The following is a 23,568-nucleotide window of genomic DNA, read 5'->3' as shown; positions in this document are numbered from 1 at the left end:
ATGGGTAAGCACTAATAGCTTCTACCCCAGAAAACTAAGGGACTCAAGATTTAAGCCCGGCATCAGAGAATTTTAGAAGCAGAGTGAGTGCTAAGACACTTTTCTCTTACATTATATCTTGCAAGCTTCCTATTTTCTGTTCTTCACTCTAAACTACTGTGACCCATTAGCAACTGCAGCTTCTCCTACTAACCTATGCCAATATTACCTGAAGAGTTAGATTCAAATCTCTAAAGTATATCCTTTATCTTTTAAGAAAATAAATACTCAAAATGTATTTCTTGCCCTATAGGTGTATTAGAAAATGTCATTTCCATTGCATGAAACTGTTTCCCTTCAGGAAGAATTTATTGCCAGATAACCTTTAACAATAAATTCTCTGAACACATTTAAGATTTTTAAATTACTTGTAAATATTATATTTACAAAAATGATTTATAATAAATTAGGATCATAGATTTGATAAAGCAGAGTTAACCTATGGTACATTGAGTGTGAACACAAGTTATATTTCATTAATTAATTAATTCATTCAACAGATATGTACTAAACACCTATTAAGTTTTGTTGCATACCAAACCCAAGACCCAAATGCCAAACACCAATAAATACAATGCAGTTTCTTTCTTTTTTTTTTTGTTTGTTTGTTTGTTTTTGAGACGGAGTCTCGCTCTATCGCCCAGGCTAGAGTACAGCGGTGCAATCTCGGCTCACTGCAACCTCCACCTCCTGGGTTCAAGCAATTCTCCTGCCTCAGCCTCCTGAGTAGCTGGGATTACAGGTGCCTGCCACCATGCCCAGCTAATTTTTGTATTTTTAGTAGAGACGGGGTTTCACCATGTTGGTCAGGTTGGTCTCGAACCCTTGACCTTGTGATCCACCCACCTCAGCCTCCCAATAATACAGTTTTATATGATGAAAATATTAAATAAGATTTTATAAGACAATCTTGGATCAAAAACCTGGGCCTATTTTCCTTCCTGACAGTGTTGCCATACCTCAGCAAATCAGAAGGTACATGTTTAAGTTACATTTAGTTCTGTCTATCAAATGTGGACAGAAGACTGTTCTCTATAATCATGGGGACCCAGAAAAATGTAACTAACTCACAGAAACTGACCCATTTTCTGAATTCCCTTCAGTTTACAATTATCAGTCAGAATTGACAACTAGTTCTTGCTTCCCTAAGACCCTCAAGACTAGCAATTAAGATTCAAATGCATCAAGATCACCCACAACAACTCAATTCTTAAAATTAACTCTGAAAATTCCATTCTTTTCTATGTAAACCTAAGATCCTGAGGAGTATATCATTCCAGTGGTTTATAAACATTGCCAATCATCAGACTCACCTGGAAATTTATATTCATATACATTTTATAAAATTTCTAGTCTATATTCCAGATCTTTTAAATCAGAATCTTGAAGACAGAGGTCTGGCAATTCATGATCTTGAAAATCTACCCTAGTTAATTCGTACAGTGTGCCCAGGCATTAAGAAACATTGCATCTTTTAAACTTGCCCACTTTCGGTTAGATCTACCTTAGGATACCCAGGGCCTCACATCACTGTAGACAATCACCCAGGTCTTAGAAGATAGATTTCTAGCTACCATCTTTCCTCTGCAGCTTGACTCTAAGTCTCTCAGAAACATTTTTTTTCTTTACAAAACTCGTACCTTGGAGCAGTTCTATAGTAATTCCAAACCAGAGGCAAGTAACGCTCTCATTATCATAATCACTTCATCAGTCTACATTTTAATGGAGGCATATCTCAAACCCTTTTCAAAACCCAAATCAGAGAGGGATTTTAAAACAAACAAGTTAGCACTACTTTAAAACTCATTTTCAGTCACTCTTACATCCTTAGTACAAATCCGTTAAAACTTTAGAAGTCATTAAGGGGTGGCCCTGAAGGTTTTTTGATTGTCAGAAAGTGTTATTGAGATGGATTTGTTGAAGAGATGCTTTATACCGTTTCACATTCCTGTCAAAGTTTTATTAGATTTCTAAACTGAAGATAAATACTTTATTTTTAACCATAACAATCTGAGGCTCTGAGAAAGAAAACGAGAAAGTCAAATTGTCCTAAACCTTAGTATGGAAGATGGAATTGCACACTTTCAAGTAGAACAGGCTGTAATTCAAATGAAGCAGGACCTCCACAAATAACAAATAACAACCACAACTAAAATTGAGACAATAATATGTGGAAAGAGCCAATCTTCCAAACTGATTGCTTGATTTAATTTCCTTATTTAGTACAGCTTCATCTCATTCCCTCTGGCAAAAAAAAATATATAATTTTTTTTAATTTTCCTTATTAATTCCTTTAGTATGATCACAAACCTCAACAGGCAGGCTACTTGAGAAACAGTTCATAGACTCTCAGAGCTGGAGAAAGCCACAGGGATTATCTAGTCCAAACGTCTCTTCAATACAAGAATCCTTTCTCTGGTGTCATTGACAAAGAGAAGCTCAACCAGATTCTGCTTCAAAGATTTCAGGGAAATAACAAGGACTGACATTTGTAGGTCACTTTGTAGATAACAAAGCACCTTTAATCATGTTGTTTCCCTTAAATTATATTGCAGATGATGACATGGAGATTTTGAGAGATTAAATGACTTGCTGTGAGGACACAACTAACAAATGGCTGAATTAAGTCTTTGTACTAAAAAGTCATATTCCTTTTCCCTCTTGTCTCCCTGGTGAGAGTCAAGGGAGGCTTTGTTCTTTGCAAGGCATTCCACTACAGCTGACCCTTGAACACCATGGGTTTGAACTGCAAGGTCCACATATACTCTGATATTTTTCAATAAAAGTTACACCGAGTGTGCTTACCTCTCCTGCATCCCCTTCCACCTCCACCACCTCTGCCTCTGTCACCCAAGACAGCAAAACCAACCCCTCCTCTTCCTCCTCCTTCTCAGCCTACTCAACATGAAGACCATGAGGCTGAAGATCTTTACAATAATCCACTTCCACTTAATGAATAGTAAATATATTTTCTCTTCTTTATGATTTTTAGTAATATTTTCTTTTGCTTACTTTATTGTAAGAATACAGTCATAATATATATAACATATAAATATGTTAATTGACTGCTTATGTTATCAATAAGGCTTTCTGTCAACAGTAGGATATTAGTAGTTAAGTTTTTAGGGAATCAAAAGTTATACATGGATTTTGACTCTGCAGGGGGTCAGCACCCCAACCCTCATGTTGTTTAAGGATCAACTGTACTTTATTGAACAGCTATAATGATTTAAGAATTCCTAAAAAGGCAAAATCTATTTCCCTGTAACTTTAAAGAATTTTAACAGAACCTTTAATAGTGCTTAGTTTATGACAGGCACTATTTAAAGTACCTTCCATATATTAACCCATTTAATTATCTTTACTATGAAATGGGTACAATTATTATCCCTATTTTACACGTAAGAAAACCAAAGCTGCAAGTGACTGGCAAAGCTGGAATCTAAACCAAATTAGTCCATCTCCAAGTCCAAAGACCACCCTGCCTCTCACTCTACTACAGGAACTGCATTCTAAACTTTGAATCAACACAAAATAAAAATGCTTTTTTGGCCACAAAATAACCATGAAAATATTTGAAGATAACTATCGAGCTCCCTCTTTAAGATGTGTATCACTCAGGGTTCCATCAGAGAAACTGAACCACTAGAAATGATACATAAGATAAGAGATCTATTACTAGGATTTTACTTTCACAATTGTGAGAGCTAAACAGTCTCTGTAAATCTCTTGTACTTATGTCTGAAGCCAAAAGTCAGAAACTCAAGGCTTGATATTTGATAAAATTAATTTTTTACTGTTTTATTAAGAGCATTCTTAAGTAAAACTGGCTTTTAAAAAAAAACTACAAGAGCATGGGAATGAAAAACACAGTGATCACAAGTACAGTTTGGAGCCACTGCTTTGATTCATGTTAAGCAGCTAGACATCTACCCACCACTTTTGTTGAGCTATCAGTGCAAATAACAACACAGTGCAAAGGAAAATAATATCTTAGTATTATTATAAAAATCACTTTGAACTTACAGAGCCTCTGAAATGGATTTAGGGACTCTCAGGGGTTTGTAGGCCACATTTTAAGGACCAACAATCTCTAGTATATCCAAGAAGTTCTGGCATGTCAACTTAATTTAGAGTAGGCCACCTTTGGATCCAGGTTTATATCAACCAACCAAGCACCACACACTCATACACACAAACACACACATGCACACACAATCTCTTAGGAGGAGAATCCTCATTGCCTACACACAATTCAATTGTGCTTGCACACAGAATTCCAACCCCAAAATAAAAGGAACTTCAAGAATGGCACTCTTATAAGTGGTCTGTCTTCCCTCATTGTAGACATAAAGACATGTTTAAGTGAAAAGGTAACACTTTTTTGAAGGAAAAGCTTTTATAAGATTAGTATCCTCTATTCTCATTAAAAGACAAACCATTCCATAGGTCCCTTGAGAAGTTTTTCCTAATATCCCACTACATTCTTGTTGGATTCTGTCCATCATCCAATTATCAAGACCATTTTTAATTTTGAGTCTGCTCTTCATACTTTGTGCCAGGAGGACTCTTGGAAATCCTGAGCTGCAAATTGGAGGCAGTTCTTGACTATTTCCCATGTGATGCTCCCTTCTTTATCTGAGGAGAAATGGATGCAATTGTCACTTGTGATTTTAGAGCATGGTGCCACAAAACCTTGATCATTTCATCCCTAAAACTAATTTAAGACGTTAATAATGAAATTGAAGCAAAAAAAAAGCCAAACAAAATATATCTTTTCTTTCAGATAAATTATGCATAGTTGCTACCTGTAATATTTCTATTAGTGATTACAGGAAGCCCATCTCTCAATGTCCCCAGTAAAAGCAGAAATTGGGTGTCACCATCATCAATCACTTATAAAAGAGAAGCTCCAGCCATCTCACTTGTTGGAGGCAGTGACCACACTGTGACTATGGATACCGACTGTTGGCAGACCTCTGTTCTTCTACCAGCTTAAAATGGAGGGAGGGGGATCCCTGAGTTTACCACTATCCAAACTAAAAACAAAAGGAAAACACCTGATAACTGGAGTAATAGTCATTTAAAAGTCTGGCTGGGTGCGGTGGCTCATGCCTGTAATCCCAGCACTTTGGGAGGCCGAGGCAAGGTCAGGAGTTCAAAACCAGCCTGGCCAAGATGGTGAAACCCTGTCTCTACTAAAAACACAAAAACTAGTCAGGCACAGTGGCAGGCGCCTATAATCCCAGCTATTCGAGAGGCTGAGGCAGGAGGATTGCTTAAACCTGGGAAACGGAGGTTGCAGTGAGCTGAGATCGCACCACTGCAATCCAGCCTGGGGATAAAGTAAGATTCCGTCTCAAAAAAAAAAAGTCTGAAAAACAATTTCTGTTCAGTGCCTTATAAAATGACCAGTTATGTTCCAAGGAGTCTGACTCCATTTTTTGGATGTTTGACTAATGATAGCTTTTAAGCTTCACCCCTCCCTCACTCCCTTCTGCTCTACATCTGGTACAATGGACTCAGTGTTGATTCCCCACAAAATTTATCTGTTGAAACCCTAATCCCAATGTGATGATATTTGAAGGTGCAGTATTTGGGGCATAATTAGATTATGAGGGTGGAGCCCTCATGAATGGAATTACTGCCCTCATAAGAAGAGGACATAGAGCTTACTAACTCCTATTCTGCATGTAAGGATACTGTTAGAAGTTGGCAGTCATGAACCAGGAAGAGAGCCCTCATCAGAACTGATCATGCTGGCATGCTGAGCTTGGACTTCCAATCACTAGAGCTGCAAGAAATGTATTTCTGTTGCTTATAAGCCATCCAGCCTATGACGCTTTGTTACAGCAGCCGAAATGGACCAGGACATCTGAGTAAGCCAATAAGAAAGCCTAGGTGTGCCAAAAGAGACTGAAACCATGCTAGTCCCTCCTCCCATGCAGGAACCCTTGCATGGGCTCCACCTCCTAACCACAATAAGATCTCTGAGCCAGTCTCCTTTTCTTCCTCTTTCAAGCCATTTTGGACCTGCTTGAGAGACCTACCCTGCTCTCCAAAAACCTCAATTACAGAAAGAATAAACCTAATCTTTGGAACTTTGTGAATGTGATAGGTGATAGGATATCTCTCCTGTGAATCTGTCATGTTATATGGCACAGCTGACCTGAGGAGAAGAGATTATCTGGGTGAGGTAATCTAATCACAGGAGTCTTTAAAAGCAGAGAACTTTCTCTGGGTGGTAGCAACAGAGCAGCCACAAGGGGAAGTCAGGGATTTTAAGCACTAGGGGATTTTGACGTGCACACATGAAAAGAAATACAGATGGCTTCTGGGAGCAGTGAGTGTCCCCACCTGACAGCCAGCAAGGCGCTTAGACATACACCTGCAAGGAACTGGATTCTGTCAACGTGAATGAGCATGGAAGGCTATTCTTCCCCTGAGCCTCCAGGTAAGAGCCCATTTTGGCCAACAGCTTGTGAGACTCTGAGCAGAAAACCTAGCCAAGCTGATCCAGACTTCTGACCTACAGAACTGTGGGCTAATAAATGAGTGTTGTTTAAACCACTAAATTTGTGGTAAATTGTTATGCAAGCAATAAAAAAAAATGTGCTAAGAGTGTGATGCTGAGACCTCACCAAAATTAAAAACTATAGGTTGCTTTCTACACCCAAAGAGGTTAAAATCTAACAGGCAAGTGTATATACTAACAAACAGGAACATGTGACAACTGCTATAAGGACTATCCAAAGAAACTGCTTGACTTAGGTCTTTTTGGCTGCTATAACAAAATATCTTAGACTGGGTGGCTTATAAACAATGGAACTGTTTTCCCACAGTTCCGGAGGCTGGAAAGTCCAAGATAAAGTCACCAGCAGAGTTGGTGTTGGTAAGGGCCTGCTTCCTGGTTCATAGACAGTGGTCTTCTCCCTCTAACCCCACATGGCGGACAGAAGGAGCGTTCTCTCTTGGGCCTCTTTTATGAAAGCATTAATCCTAATCATGAGAGCTCTTCCCTCATGACCTTATCACTTCCCAAAGATTCACTATCCTAATAGCATCACCTTGGAAGTAAAGATTTCAACATATAAATTTGGGAGGGACACAAACATGCAGACTATAGCACTGCTATAGAACAGTGATTCTCAACCAGGGGCAATTTTGATCCCCAGGGGACATTTGGCAATATTTGGAGACAGTAGAAGTGCTGCTAGCTTCCAGAAGGTAGAGACTACGAATGCTGCTGAACACCATACAATGCACAGGACACTCCCCCCAAAGAAAAGAAGAATTATCTGGTACAAGATGGCAATAGTGCCGAGGTTTGGAAACCCTGCCGTAGGAATAGAGAGAAGAAAATTAATTTCAACTGAGGATTTTGGCCCAGCTCCTTAGGGGTGGTGATATTTGAGCTGGACAGTGAAGGATAAGTAGGATTTTGAAAGTAGGGGTGCAGGTAGCAAGAAACTACTCCTGGGGTCCCTGCTTGGACGCTATACCAAAGTACACACAGGCAAAATATGGCGTTGGCGGGTAGTAAGTAGCCACTCCCCCCACCCCTGTTCCCACTCCCACGTCCTCACATGGTTTTCCTTTTAGTTGGTACCAAGTTCTGTAACTTCCCAATGTGTCACTCAACAAAAAGAAAATTAATTTAGAAACTGAGGTACATGACATGATGTTAGAATTTATGAAGGATACAAAACACAATAAACCATGACTCGTGCCTTCAATATGTTGACAATCTAAGTGATGAGACAGTCTATCCACAAAGAAGTGCATCAAACTTAATTTTATTAAAAGTAACTGCACCACTCCTCACACCAGTTACCTCAAGGAAATTCTCCAAGCATGCCTTAACATGTATGACATGTGCAGTCAAATTCCTGTGTAAATTTTAATGAAATGAGTTAATTCAGTGTATTGCCCTGTCTTCCCGTCCTCCATAGACTCTGTCTTGCAAGGCAGTCATAGGAATTCAGCCCTCCACAAACTGAGAGCCTTCATGTACTTACTGCTTGTTCACTGCAGTGCCCCTCATTACCATGTTTACTATACTTTTGCATACCCTTGGTAGTCAAGAATGCAGGACTATTGTTAAACCCAGACAGGAGGAAAAATACAAGAAACTCACTCTCTTCTCTGGCACTCAATGTTTATCAAAGCTATTAGAGGGGGAGAAATGAATCTGTCGCTAATAGCATTTTCATTCTGGATAGCCCTAAACAGGAGCAGCTGGGCTGAGATTGCCATTTCAGAGTTCACGAGGGACTTTTACAGCTGTCACATCTAAGCAAGTCTTTAAAACCTTTTCTGAAAGCCAGATTTATTTGAAACAAGCATCTGGTGACAAATGTTGAAAGAATAACAAAACCCTCTGTACTCTGGGTTTCTTGACCTTCATGTTTATTAATGTTCAGCACTTCCCCACCCCTCTCAAAACTTCAAAACGATACCACTGAGCTCCACTAAAGGCACTCTGCTGGAGACAAGTAAAATAGAGTAGATTTCTATGCTTCTCTGCTTGACAAAAATAAACCCATTAAAAAGTTAAGACGTCAATTGATGAAAGAATGCAGGGAGCAGATTTGCTCAACTCTCCATTGGACAGTGGGTACTTTTTAATTGAACTAAAACTTGAGCACTCTTCACTAAATCCCTTATGATTAATTCTGTCAGCCAAGTAGATTATTTGTATAAATTTTAAAAAGTATAGAACTTCTTTCACAGACAAGGAAGATTCCTTTTTAACCCCAATTTTCTCTCCAGAGTTGCCTACAGAGAAAGCCAAATGCTTCCCAGAGCCCATGAAAACTCTCCTTCAGTGGCCTGGATAGAATTGGCCGGTCCATAAATTCTCTATCATTTCAATGGTTGAATTCAACTTTACAGGAATAGCAAAAAGAGACTGACCTTGTGCTAAGAGGAGAAAGTAAGGAGAACAGAAGTGAGGGACTCCTTTGAAATCTGCCTTATTGAAATAGAATCCTAAGACCTCTAATCATTAAGTACAATCTATTTATTTTAGGAACAACTCTCAGTATGCCCTGGATTAACTCAACACATAAGGATAGGATGAGACAGTTAACCTCTACCCTTCCTAATACACCCAAAAGGCAGGAAACACTCAGACCATAAAGCTAAGGGCTATTTATTAAAGATGCTGAGGAAAGGAAAGAGGTTGTGGCACTAACTGCCCATCAACACCATGGACAAACCTTTGTCCCAAGACAATGTCATCTGATGGATTGTGCCAAGATAGATGTAACTTGTAATTGATGCAATATGAGTGACTTCTCTTGACCCCTGTCTTGACCCCAGCTGGGCTGCCCAGTAGCATCTACAAAAAGGAAGCCATGAGTTGAGCTCAGTTTCAGTGAAGTATCCAATAAAACAGCATGCATAATTATAGCATGTCCTTCAGATTGCAGACATTTCCTCAAACTCTTTAGTCATTAAAACAGAGTTCTACTCTTTATTCACCCATCCTTTCTGTGTGCCACCACTTCCCCTTTCTTCCTTTATAACACACACACTCAAACACACACACTCACACTCACACACACTCAGGTTGCTGCATAAGAAGGAGGGAATTATTCCCTATTGTCTGAACTACTTTGTCTTACTTAGCATATTAGTCATGGTTCTCCAGAGAAACAGAACCAATAGAATAGAGGGAGGGGGTCAGGATTTATTAGGAGAATTGGCTCACACAGTGATGCAGGCTAACTAAGCAGTCCAGAAGGCAGTAATGGAAAGAGTGGTGAGAAATGAGGCATGAGACATAAGCAGGGACTAGATCCGGAAAGGCCTTGCAGCACAGGATTATATATACATATATATATTCCAGCTATTGTAAGAAGCCATCTGGGTAGTTTGAGCAGAGGAGTGGCAAGATTAAACTTAATTTTTTAGAAGGATCATTCTGACTGCTGAATGGAGAAGCTCCATGGCGTGGCAAGTTAGAAGCAAGGAAGCTACTTAGGAGGCTCATGTAGTAGTCCAGGAGTGGACAAGGGTAAACAAGGACTAGAGTGGACAGTGTAGTAGCATTGGAGAGGTTAAAAAGTGGTCAAATCTTAAAATAAAAAATAAAAAGCCTACAAGGTATTTGGTCTGGTAATAGTCCTCCAATTTATTCCTATAGAGACAGTGAAGAGAGCAGGTATAGGGATGGCAGAGGACATGAACACATTGGGTTTGAAATGTCAACTCAACATTCAAGAGTACATGTGAAGGTGGCTGTTAGCCAGTCTAGAGTTGAAGAGAGAGACTGGAGCTGAAATGCAAATTTGAACAATCTGATAAGAACAGGACTTAGATCCATGGGCATACGATGTGGGTAGGGTGAGAAGAGCAAAGGTCTAAGGATCCAACCTAGTGCTCCACCATCTTGAGCAAGGCGAGAAAAAGCCAAGAAAGTAGGCTGAGAGGAAAGAGTCAGTCAATGTGGTGTTCTGGAAGCCAAGTGAAGAAGAGATTTCTTCAAGGAGGGTGTGACTCCGTGGAGCAAATGCTGCTAAGAAACCAAGGGTGGACCTGGGAACTGACCATTGTATTTAGATATGTGGTACTCCTGGACTTGGGCCCTGAATTAGGTTTTTTAAGTGGAGTGATGATGCACAAAAGCCTGGTTTGAGAGGGTTCAAGAGAGAAGGGAGGAAAGTGTAAATAATTGGTAGAGACAAGTCTCCTGAGATTTAGTGTAAATGGGAACCAAGAAATTGGGCAATAGCTAGAGAGGAAAGTGAAGTCAAGGAAGCTTTTTTCTTTTTAATGGAAGAAATTACAGTGTGTGTATACTAATGAGAAAGACCCAGTACAGAGGAAAAAGTTGATGATACAGAAGAAAGGGAAGAAATTTTAGAAACAATATCCTTAGTATCCCAAAGAGGTGTGGCCTCCAGTGTACAGGTAGCAGGGTTAACTTTAGTCAGCAGCCCACTGGGCATCCAGATTGGGGTGACGGGGTCAGGAAGCAGAGTATATAGGTACAAATACAGACTGATTAGAAGGTTCCATATGGGAAGATATAGAAGTTCTCATCAGATTGCTTCTCTTTTTCTCTGTAAAATAAAATGGGCTGGCTGAGGAATCCTGGTCATTTAAGGAGTGGTGTGAAATAGAGTGAGTTGACTAGTAGATGTAGTAGGATTGCTGTGCAGTCTATAGGAGTTTGTGGTCCTAAATGTACCCAAACAGAATAAACCCAAATCCTATTATCCTATGATCTTCATGTCTCCTCTTTCTAAGGTGAAATAATAATACTTTTAAAGAAATTCTATCCAAAGAAAAAAAAAATCTAGTCTCTTATTCTTGAACTTAATGAAGATTTCTAAAGCATTTATTGATAATGATTGAACCCAAACTTCAAAATAAGGAATGTATGTTATGCACTGCATAACCATGTTTCGGTCACTGACAGACTACATATACAATGGTGGTCCTGTTAGATTACAATGGAGCATGTATAGAAACCTGATATATGGCACTTGATACTGGCATTGCAGATCAAGTAGGGGAAATGATTGACATCCAGTACTGGTGCTGGGACATTTGGTTTTCCATATGAAAAAATATATACAAATGAAAATCTCTGTACTATCTACGTTTGCGTAAGTACACTCTATGATGTTAGCACAACTAAGTTACCTAAGGATGCATTTCTCAGAATGTATCCCATTCATCAAGCAACATGACTATTAATATATTAGAAAAATGTATAAATTTTATGGGAAAAGGGATTTTTGTTTATTTTGTTCATTATTGTATTCCCAGTGCCTACAACAATGCCTGGCACATAGTTTGTAAATGGCCAATAAATATTGAAAATATGTACATTGGATAAATGTATGTACATATTGTAGTATTATACATACACTGTATGAATCCTATACAAGCATCTATCCAGTGATCTGTAATAACAGGATGTCCCCAAAGTCTTAGTGAAGTTTTAAGCTTAATAACTTTCAAAGTATAAATGCTACAAGCCTACAAAAAACATCATTTAAAAGTTAAATTATTTAACTTTCTTACATGTTTATATAGTTTTGTGAATTTTAAAAAATAAAGATTTTATTTCGAGGGAGGGAGCCAAGTTGGCCAAATAGGAACAGCTCCGGTCTGCAGCTCCCAGCATGAGCGACGCAGAAGATGGGTGATTTCTGCATTTCCATCTTAGGTACCAGGTTCATCTCACTAGGGAGTGCCAGACAGTGGGTGCAGCGCACTGTGCACAAGCTGAAGCAGGGTGAGGCATTGCCTCACTCGGGAAGCACAAGAGGTCAGGGAGTTCCCTTTCCTAGTCAAAGAAAGGCATGAAAGACGGCACCTGGAAAATCAGGTGACTCCCACCTTAATACTGCGCTTTTCCGATGGGCTTAAAAAATGGCACACCAGGAGTTTATATCCCGCACCTGGCTCGGAGGGTCCTACGCCCACAGAGTCTCGCTGATTGCTAGCACAACAGTCTGAGATCAAACTACAAGGTGGCAGCGAGGCTGGGGGAGGGGTGCCTGCCATTGCCCAGGCTTACTTAGGTAAACAAAGCAGCCAGGAAGCTCGAACTGGGTGGAGCCCACCACAGCTCAAAGAGGCCTGCCTGCCTCTGTAGGCTCCACCTCTGGGGGCAGGGCACAGACAAACAAAAAGACAGCAGTAACCTCTGCAGACTTAAATGTCCCTGTCTGACAGCTTTGAAGAGAGTAGTGGTTCTCTCAGCATGCAGCTGGAGATCTGAGAATGGGCAGACTGCCTCCTCAAGTGGGTCCCTGACCCCTGACCCCCAAGCAGCCTAACTGGGAGGCACCCCCAAGTAGGGGCAGACTGACACCTCCCATGGCCGGGTACTCCTCTGAGACAAAACTTCCAGAGGAACGATCAGGCAGCAGCATTCGCAGTTCACAAAAATCTGCTGTTCTGCAGCCTCCGCTGCTGAGACCCAGGCAAACAGCATCTGGAGTGGACCTCTAGCAAACTCCAACAGACCTACAGCTGAGGGTCCTGTCTGAGAGAGGGAAAACTAACAAACAGAAAGGACATCCACACCAAAAACCCATCTGTACATCACCATCATCAAAGACCAAAAGTAGATAAAACCACAAAGATGGGGAAAAAACAGAGCAGAAAAACTGGAAATTCTAAAAAGCAGAGCGCCCCTCCTCCTCCAAAGGAATGCAGTTCCTCACCAGCAACGGAAAAAAGCTGGATGGAGAATGACTTTGACGAGTTGAGAGAAGAAGGCTTCAGACGATCAAACTACTCCAAGCTACAGGAGGAAATTCAAACCAAAGGCAAAGAAGTTAAAAACTTTAAAAAAATTTAGACGAATGTATAACTAGAATAATCAATACAGGTAAGTGCTTAAAGAAGCTGATGGAGCTGAAAGCCAAGGCTCGAGAACTACGTGAAGAACGAAGAAGCCACAGGAGCTGATGCGATCAACTGGAAGAAAGGGTATCAGTGATGGAAGATGAAATGAATGAAATGAAGCTAGAAGGGAAGTTTAGAGAAAAAAGAATAAAAAGAAATGAACAAAGCCTCCAAGAAATATGGGACTATGTGAAAAGACCAAATATACGTCTGACTGGTGTACCTGAAAGTGACGAGGAGAATGGAACCAAGTTGGAAAACACTCTGCAGGATATTATGCAGGAGAACTTCCCCAATCTAGCAAGGCAGGCCAACATTCAGATTCAGGAAATACAGAGAACGCCACAAAGATACTGCTCAAGGTGAGCAACTCAAAGACACATAATTGTCAGATTCACCAAAGTTGAAATGAAGGAAAAAATGTTAAGAGCAGCCAGAGAGAAAGGTCGGGTTACCCACAAAGGGAAGCCCATCAGAACCTAACATCCTGATCTCTTGGCCAGAAACTCCTATACAAAGGCCCAGAAGAGAGGAGTGGGGGGGCCCAAATCATTCAACATTCTTAAAAAAAAAAAAAAAAAAGAAAAGAATTTTCAACCCAGAATTTCATATCCAGCCAAACTAAGCTTCATAAGTGAAGGAGAAATAAAATCCTTTACAGACAAGCAAATGATGAGAGATTTTGTCACCAACAGGCCTGCCCTAAAAGAGCTCCTGAAGGAAGCACTAAACATGGAAAGGAACAACTGGTACCAGCCGCTGCAAAATTATGCCAAATTGTAAAGATCATCGAGGCTAGGAAGAAACTGCATCAACTAACGAGTAAAATAACCATCTAACATCATAATGACAGGATCAAATTCACACATAACAATATTAACTTTAAACGTAAATGGACTAAATGCTCCAATTAAAAGACACAGACTGGCAAATTGGATAAAGAGTCAAGACCCATCACTGTGCTGTGTTCAGGAAACCCATGTCACGTACAGAGACACACATAGGCTCAAAATAAAAGGATGGAGGAACATCTACCAACCAAATGGAAAACAAAAAAAGGCAGGGGTTGCAATCCTAGTCTCTCATAAAACAGACTTTAAACCAACAAAGATCAAAAGAGACAAAGAAGGCCATTACATAATAGTAAAGGAATCAATTCAGCTAACTATCCTAAATATATATGCACCCAATACAGGAGCACTCAGATTCATAAAGCAAGTCCTGAGTGACCTACAAAGAGACTTAGACTCCCACACAATAATAATGGGAGACTTTAACACCCCACTATCAACATTAGACAGATCAACGAGACAGAAAGTTAACAAGGATACCTAGGAATTGAACTCAGCTCTGCACCAAGCGGACCTAATAGACATCTACAGAACTCTCCACCCCAAATCAACAGAATATACATTTTTTTCAGCACCACACCACACCTATTCCCAAATTGACCACATGGTTGGAAGTAAAGCACTCCTCAGCAAATGTAAAAGAACACAAATTATAACAAACTGTCTCTCAGACCACAGTGCAATCAAACTAGAACTCAGGATTAAGAAACTCACTCAAAACCACTCAACTACATGGAAACTGAACAACCTGCTCCTGAATGACTATTGGGTACATAATGAAATGAAGGCAGAAATAAAGATGTTCTTTGAAACCAATGAGAACAAAGACACAACATACCAGAATCTCTGGGACACGTTCAAAGCAGTGTGTAGAGGGAAATTTATAGCACTAAATGCCCACAAGAGAAAGCAGGAAAGATCCAAAATTGACACCCTAACATCACAATTAAAAGAACTAGAAAAGCAAGACCAAAACACATTCAAAAGCTAGCAGAAGGCTAGAAATAACTAAAATCACAGCAGAACTGAAGGAAATAGAGACACAAAAAACCCTTCAAAAAATTAATGAATCCAGGAGCTGGTTTTTTGAAAAGATCAACAAAATTGATAGACTGCTAGCAAAACTAATAAAGAAGAAAAGAGAGAAGAATCATATAGACGCAATAAAAAATGATAAAGGGGATATCACCACCGATCCCACAGAAATACAATCTACCATCAGAGAATACTACAAACACCTCTGTGCAAATAAACTAGAAAATCTAGAAGAAATGGATAAATTCCTCGACACATACACCCTCCCAAGACTAAACCAGAAAGAAGTTGAATCTCTGAATAGACCAATAACAGGCTCTGAAATTGTGGCAATAATCAATAGCTTACCAACCAAAAAGAGTCCAGGATCAGATGGATTCACAGCTGAATTCTACCAGAGGTACAAGGAGGAACTGGTACCATTCCTTCTGAAACTATTCCAATCAATAGAAGAAGAATGAATCCTCCCTAACTCATTTTATGAGGCCAGCATCATCCTGATCCCAAAGCTGGGCAGAGACACAACCAAAAAGGAGAATTTTAGACCAATATCCTTGATGAGCATTGATGCAAAAATCCTCAGTAAAATACTGGCAAACCAAATCCAGCAGCACATCAAAAAGCTTATCCACCATGATCAAGTGAGCTTCATCCCTGGGATGCAAGGCTGGTTCAACATATGCAAATCAATAAATGTAATCCAGCATATAAACAGAACCAAAGACAAAAACCACATGATTATCTGAATAGATCCAGAAAAAGCCTTTGACAAAATTCAACAACCCTTCATGCTAAAAACTCTCAATAAATTAGGTATTGATGGGACGTATTTCAAAATAATAAGAGCTATCTATGACAAACCCACAGCCAATATCATACTAAATGGGCAAAAACTGGAAGCATTCCCTTTGAAAACTGGCACAAGACAGGGATGTCCTCTCTCACCACTCCTATTCAACATAGTGTTGGAAGTTCTGGCCAGGGCAATCAGTCAGGAGAAGGAAATAAAGGGTATTCAATTAGGAAAAGAGGAAGTCAAATTGTCTCTGTTTGCAGATGACATGATTTTATATCTAGAAAACCCCATCGTCTCAGCCCAAAATCTCCTTAAGCTGATAAGCAACTTCAGCAAAGTCTCAGGATACAAAATCAATGTGCAAAAATCACAAGCATTCTTATACACCAATAACAGACAAACAGAGAGCCAAATCATGAGTGCACTCCCATTCACAATTGCTTCAAAGAGAATAAAATACCTAGGAATCCAACTTACAAGGGATGTGAAGGACCTCTTCAAGGAGAACTACAAACCACTGCTCAATGAAATAAAAGGGGATACAAACAAATGGAAGAACATTCCATGCTCATGGGTTGGAAGAATCAATATCGTGAAAATGGCCATACTGCCCAAGGTAATTTATAGATTCAATGCCATCCCCATCAAGCTACCAATGACTTTCTTCACAGAATTGGAAAAAACTACTTTAAAGTTCATATGGAACCAAAAAAGAGCCCGCATCGCCAAGTCAATCCTAAGCCAAAAGAACAAAGCTGGAGGCATCCTGCTACCTGACTTCAAACTATACTGCAAGGCTACAGCAACCAAAACAGCATGCTACTGGTACCAAAACACAGATATAGATCAATGGAACAGAACAGAGCCCTCAGAAATAATGCCGCATATCTACAACTATCTGATCTTTGACAAACCTGACAGAAACAAGCAACAGGAAAAGGATTCCCTATTTAATAAATGGTGCTGGGAAAACTGGCTAGCCATAAGTAGAAAGCTGAAACTGGATCCCTTCCTTACACCTTATACAAAAATTAATTCAAGATGGATTAAAGACTTACATGTTAGACCTAAAACCATAAAAACCCTAGAAGAAAACCTAGGCATTACCATTCAGGACATAGGTGTGGGCAAGGACTTCATGTCTAAAACACCAAAAGCAATGGCAAAAAAAGCCAAAATTGACAAATGGGATCTAATTAAACTAAAGTGCTTCTGCACAGCAAAAGAAACTACCATCAGAGTGAACAGGCAACCTACAGGATGGGAGAAAATTTTTGCAACCTACCCACCTGACAAAGGGCTAATATCCAGAATCTACAGTGAACTCAAACAAATTTACAAGAAAAAAACAAACAACCCCAACAAAAAGTGGGTGAAGGACATGAACAGACACTTCTCAAAAGAAGACATTTATGCAGCCAAAAAACACATGAAAAAATGCTCATCATCACTGGCCATCAGAGAAATGCAAATCAAAACCACAATGAGATACCATCTCACACCAGTTAGAATGGCCATCATTAAAAAGTCAGCAAACAACAGGTGCTGGAGAGGATGTGGAGAAATAGGAACACTTTTACGCTGTTGGTGGGACTGTAAACTAGTTCAACCATTGTGGAAGTCAGTGTGGCGATTCCTCAGGGATCTAGAACTAGAAATACCATTTGACCCAGCCATCCCATTACTGGGTATATACCCAAAGGACTATAAATCATGCTGCTATAAAGACACATGCACACATATGTTTATTGCAGCACTGTTCACAATAGCAAAGACTTGGAACCAACCCAAATGTCCAACAACGATAGACTGGATTAAGAAAATGTGGCACATATACACCATGGAATACTATGCAGCCATAAAAAATGATGAGTTCATGTCCTTTGTAGGGACATGGATGAAACTGGAAAACATCATTCTCAGCAAAGTATCGCAAGGACAAAAAACCAAACACCGCATGTTCTCACTCATAGGTGGGAATTGAACAATGAGAACTCATGGACACAGGAAGGGGAACATCACACTCCGGGGACTGTTGTGGGGTGGGGGTATGGGGGAGGGATAGCATCAGGAGATATACCTAATGCTAAATGACGAGTTAATGGGTGCAGCACACCAACATGGCACATGTATACATATGTAACAAACCTGCACATTGTGCACATGTACCCTAAAACTTAAGGTATAATAATAAAATAAAATAAAGACTTTATTTCAATGTTTTTCTTCAGTTAATATTTGTCACCTTGAATACAGCCTGAAAAAAATAATTTATTATTTTAAACTTACAAATCTCAGTAAGTATATAAGAAATGTATTTTTTTGTAATTTTGAAGTTCTTAAAGCTTAAAACTAAACTAACATTTTTTTTGACAGTCTGTACATACAAGCCACAGAGAGTGGATTGTATCAGTCCCTGGTTCTTCTTGGGGTATATAAAGATGAGATTTTCCCCAGTACTATAAAAACATTAGAAGAAAACCTAGGCAATACCATTCATGACATAAGCACAGGCAAAGATTTCATGATGAGAACATCAGAAGCAATTGCAACAAAAGCAAAAATTGACAAAGGAGATATAATTAAACTAAAGAGTTTCTGCTGCAGGAAGTCAGGGACCCTGAATGGAGGGACCAGCTGAAGCCACGGCAGAAGAACATAAATTGTGAAGATTTCATGGACATTTATTAGTTCCCCAAATTAATACTTTTATAATTTCTTACACCTGTCTTCACTGCAATCTCTTAACGTAAGTTGTGATTATTTCATGGACATTTATCACTTCCCCAATCAATACTCTTATAATTTCCTATGCCTGTCTTTACTTTAAATCTCTTAATCCCGTCATCTTCGTAAGCTGTGGATGTATGTCACCTCAGGACCCTGTGATGATTGCATTATCTGTACAAATTGTTTATAAAACATGGGTGTTTGAACAATATGAAATCTGGGCATCCTAAAAGAACAGGATAACAGCGATTTTCAGGGAACAAGGGAGATAACCGTAAGGTCTGACTGCCTGTGGGGCTGGGCAGAACAGAGTCATATTTCTTTTCTTGCAAAAGCAAATAGGAGAAATATCACTGAATTGTTTTTCTCACCAAAGAACAGCCCTGGGAAAAGAATGCATTCCCAGCGGGAGGCCTCTAAATGGCTGCTCTGGGAGTGTCTGTCTTATGCAGTTGAACATAAGGGATGAAATTCGCCCTGGTCTCCTGCAGCGCCCTCAGGCTTGCTAGGATTAGGAAATTCCAGCGTTGTGAATTCTAGTCAGACTGGTTGTCTCCTCTTCAACCCTGTTTCCTGTTAAGATGTTTATCAATGACAATGTGTGCACAGTGGGACATGGAGCCTCATTAGTAACTCTAATTTCACCCTGGCCTTGTGACCTTGCTGTGCCCCCATTTGCCTTGTGATGTTTTATTGCCTTTTGAAGCATGTGATCTCTGTGACCCACTCCCTATTCGTACACCCCTCCCCTTTTGAAATCCCTAATAAAAACTTGCTGGTTTTGCGGCTCGGGGGCATCATGGAACCTGCCAACATGTGATATCACCCCCGGAGACCCAGGTGTAAAATTTCTCTCTTTTGTACTCTTTCTCTTTATTTCTCAGACCATCTGACACTCCGGGAAAATAGAAAAGAACCTACATTGAAATATTGGGGGCTGGTTCCCCCAGTAAGTTTCTGCAAAGCAAAAGAAATTATCATCAGAGTCAAAAGGCAGCCTACAGAATGGGAGAAAATACTTGCAATCTATCCGTCTGACAAAGGTCTAATATCCAGAATCTACAAGGAACTTAAACAAATTTACAAGAAAAAACAACCCCATTAAAAAGTGGGCAAAGGACAAGAACAGTCAGTTCTCAAAAGAAGACATTTATGTGGCCAACAAACATATGAAAAAACCTCAACATCACTGATCATTAGAGAAATGTAAATCAAAACCACCATGAGATGCCATCTCATGCCAGTCAGAATGGTGATTATTAAAAAGTCAAGAAACAACACATGCTGGCAAAGCTGTGGAGAAATAGGAATGCTTTTACACTGTTGGGAATATAAATTAGTTCAACTATTGTGGAAAACAATGTGGCAATTCCTCAAAGACTTAGAACCAGAAATACCAGTTGACCCAGCAATCTCATTACTGGGTTTATACCCAAGGGAATATAAATTGTTCTATTATAAAGATACACACACGCATATGTGAATACTTGCAGCACTATTCACAATAGCAAAGACATGGAATCAACCCAAATGCCTGTTAATGATAGACTAGATAAAGAATATATGGTACATATACACCATGGAATACTATGCTGCCATAAAAAGGAATGAGATCATGTCTTTTTCACAGACATGGATGGAGCTGGAAGCCATTATCCTCAGCAAACTGAAGCAGGAAAATTAATGCACATGGAACTTAATACCTACGTGATGGGTTGATAGATGCAGCAAACCACCATGGCACACATTTACCTATGAAACAAACCTGCACATATATCCTGGAACTTAAAATCATTTTTTTTAATGATGAGATTTTCTGGTCTAGTCTGGACCTTCTTCTATGAGTCTGGTGCAGAAGATGCCTCCTTCTTACCTACTATTTATTACTGATCAGATGTAGTGCTTGACCAAGCATAATCTTTAAGACCCTGTGGCCTGGGCTCTGTTCAAGGCTCTACCTAACTTCTCTGCAGGATGCACTGCCACTCAGTGACATTGTCATTTTTACTCTCTGCCCTTAGAGGTCTGGGACCTCTCTGGTGGCTGCATTTCTCCCTGCAAGGTCAGCATAGGCAATCAGAAAAAGTCCTGCTTCTTTGGCCCATGGATCTCCCTCTGCCTGAAGTAGGAACCCAAAACAAGTCTCTCACTTGGGCAGTGACACTTTCTTTGTAACAGCCCCCAGGAAACAATAGATCAGGAGAAAACTGAATTTACCCAGTGTCTCTAGATCCCTGTATATGTTTTGAATGGAAGTCCAATTTACTAACTAAGTTACTCTGTTGTAACAGAGAGTTCTGCCCAAGGCTAGTTAGGAACAAATGCTTGTAACTTAGCATTTTTACTGGAGGGTTTTATTGGTCTGTCTTCCACTTCCCACTACTAAAACCTAGAGAAAAGGGGGAAGGAGAAAAGACGAAAGAGAAAGCAGGTAGATAAATAGTGCTTGAGGGAGGAGACTCCTGCTGACATCTGTCAGCCAAGGGTGCAGAAGGCTCTGGGTGAGGTCAGCACAGAGGAGAGCACAGTGCTCAGGCCATTCACCTGCTATGGGGGTCCCAATTGACCCATCTGAGCCATGGGCCTCCCCAGTCCACTTTTTCTGCATTCCAGACCCCCTACCTGTACAGAGAATTCCTACCCAGTACTGCGGCATTCATGCACACAAAGTGCTTAGCACAACCAACAGCATATACGAAATACCAAATGCAGACCTCTTTGGCTGTTCTGCAAAGAGTTTTATCACTTTATATTGTGTGCCCCCTTTTATTTCTATATTTATTTATTTATTTATTTAATTTTTAGAGACAGAGTCTCACTCTGTCACCCAGGCTGGAGTGCAGTGGCCCAACCATGGCTCACTGCAGCCTTGAACTCCTGAGCTCAAGTGATCCTCTCGCCTTGGCTTTCTGAAGTGCTGGGATTACAGGCGTGAGCCACTGCCCCCAGCCATGTGTCCCTGTTTAAATCGAATATTTCATATACAATCAGACTCCTCACTTTAAAAAATAATGATTTGATAATACATGTCAGTAATTGATAGGAAGCTTAGAAGCAGCATACTATTTGTTTAGGTCAGGGCAGACTGCACACAGAACTTGCTTTATCATGTAATTTTCCTCTTTAGATAGGAGAGTCATTTCAAATTATATGCCTTGCCTTTGAAATACGAAGTGAAAATTGCAATACAAGTAAAACAGTTTTTAAAAACAGTATCAGAAAATAAAAGGTTACCAAAAAATGTACAAAGTATATTGCCCTGAAAAACACATAAAATTACGGTAACGAGAAAATCTTAACATTTAAGTAATTGACATAAAATCATATTTTAATGCTTTATTGTTGGAATTTTGAGACATACAAAACCAAAGAGAAAAACACAATGAAGAACCAAGAATCCATCATCTATTTTCAACATATAGTTATCAAAATATGTTTTGATATCCTGGTTTTCTCAATTTCTTCACCCTCTATATACCTACTAATTTTTTAAACATTTTTTACAAATTCTAGAAAGATATTATTTCATCTACAAATTCTTAAGTGTAAATCACTAAAGATTATGAACTCCTTTACTAAGTTAATCAAAATATCTTTAACACACATAAATGTATCAATTATTTAATATCAAGTATAAAGTCAGTGCTCAAGTGTTTCTAATTGTGTAAGAAAAGGTTGGCTTTTATAATTGGCACATTTGAATTTAGATCTAAACAATGTACCTATTTTTATTTTATTTATTTATTTTTGAGATGGAGTTTCACTCTTGTCACCCAGGCTGGAGTGCAATGGCATGATCTCGGCTCACTGCAAACTCTGCCTCCCGGGTTCAAATGATTCTCATGCCTCAGCGTCCCAAGTAGCTGGGATTACAGGCATGAGCCACCACGCCCGGCTGATTTTTGTATTCTTCGTAGAGACTGGGTTTCACCATGTTGGCCAGGCTGGTCTCGAACTCCCGACCTCAAGTGATCCACCCACCTCGACCTCCCAAAGTGCTGGGATTACAGGCATGAACCACCACACCTGGCCCAATGTGCCCATTTTTAGTTGGAATATGTCATACACTTCTTATTTTTTACTCTGTAAGTTCCTCTTCCCTCATTTTCATTTATTTGTTGAAGAAATTAGAATTCCCCACATTCTATATTTGTCATATTGCAATCAATTGCTGTTTAACACATTCCACTATCCCTATATGCCTGTAAAAACAAAAATAAATGCTGAATCTTTATTAGAATCAGGTTCTGGTTTGGGAAGGGCAATTCACAGTTGCTGTGTGGTTTTCATTTTATCACTTTAGAAAGCACATTCAGTCCTGTTGTCTCTCTGTGCTCTTAAAATTAATCCTTCATTTCAAATATTGTCAGCCTTCTTTATCCATTAAACATTTCTTTCTTACCAGCACTTTACCAAATCATTTTATTGGCCATTAATGATCATTAACTAGATATATCATTTTGTTAAAAGTAGTAAAAGCTGTCTATTTCTAACTCTGGCATTCCTTCTGCAATTATTAGCTGGCATTTACTAAATACATTTTTCCCTTATCAACTCTTCAGTGTCCCTAAAATTAAGTCTGTTCAGGAAGGACAGGATGAATGTTTGGTGCTTTCTTCTTACATGTCTGTTTTTGTTTTGGTTTTTGGTTTTTTGGGTTTTTTTTTTTAATTTAACTTTTATTTTGAGTTCAGGGGTATACATGCAGATTTGTTATATAGGTAAACTTTTGTCATGAGGGTT

This window comes from Nomascus leucogenys, chromosome 18, assembly GCF_006542625.1.
Source record: "Nomascus leucogenys isolate Asia chromosome 18, Asia_NLE_v1, whole genome shotgun sequence".
In the NCBI taxonomy this organism is placed as follows: domain Eukaryota; kingdom Metazoa; phylum Chordata; class Mammalia; order Primates; family Hylobatidae; genus Nomascus; species Nomascus leucogenys.
This window is presented reverse-complemented; position numbering follows the sequence as displayed.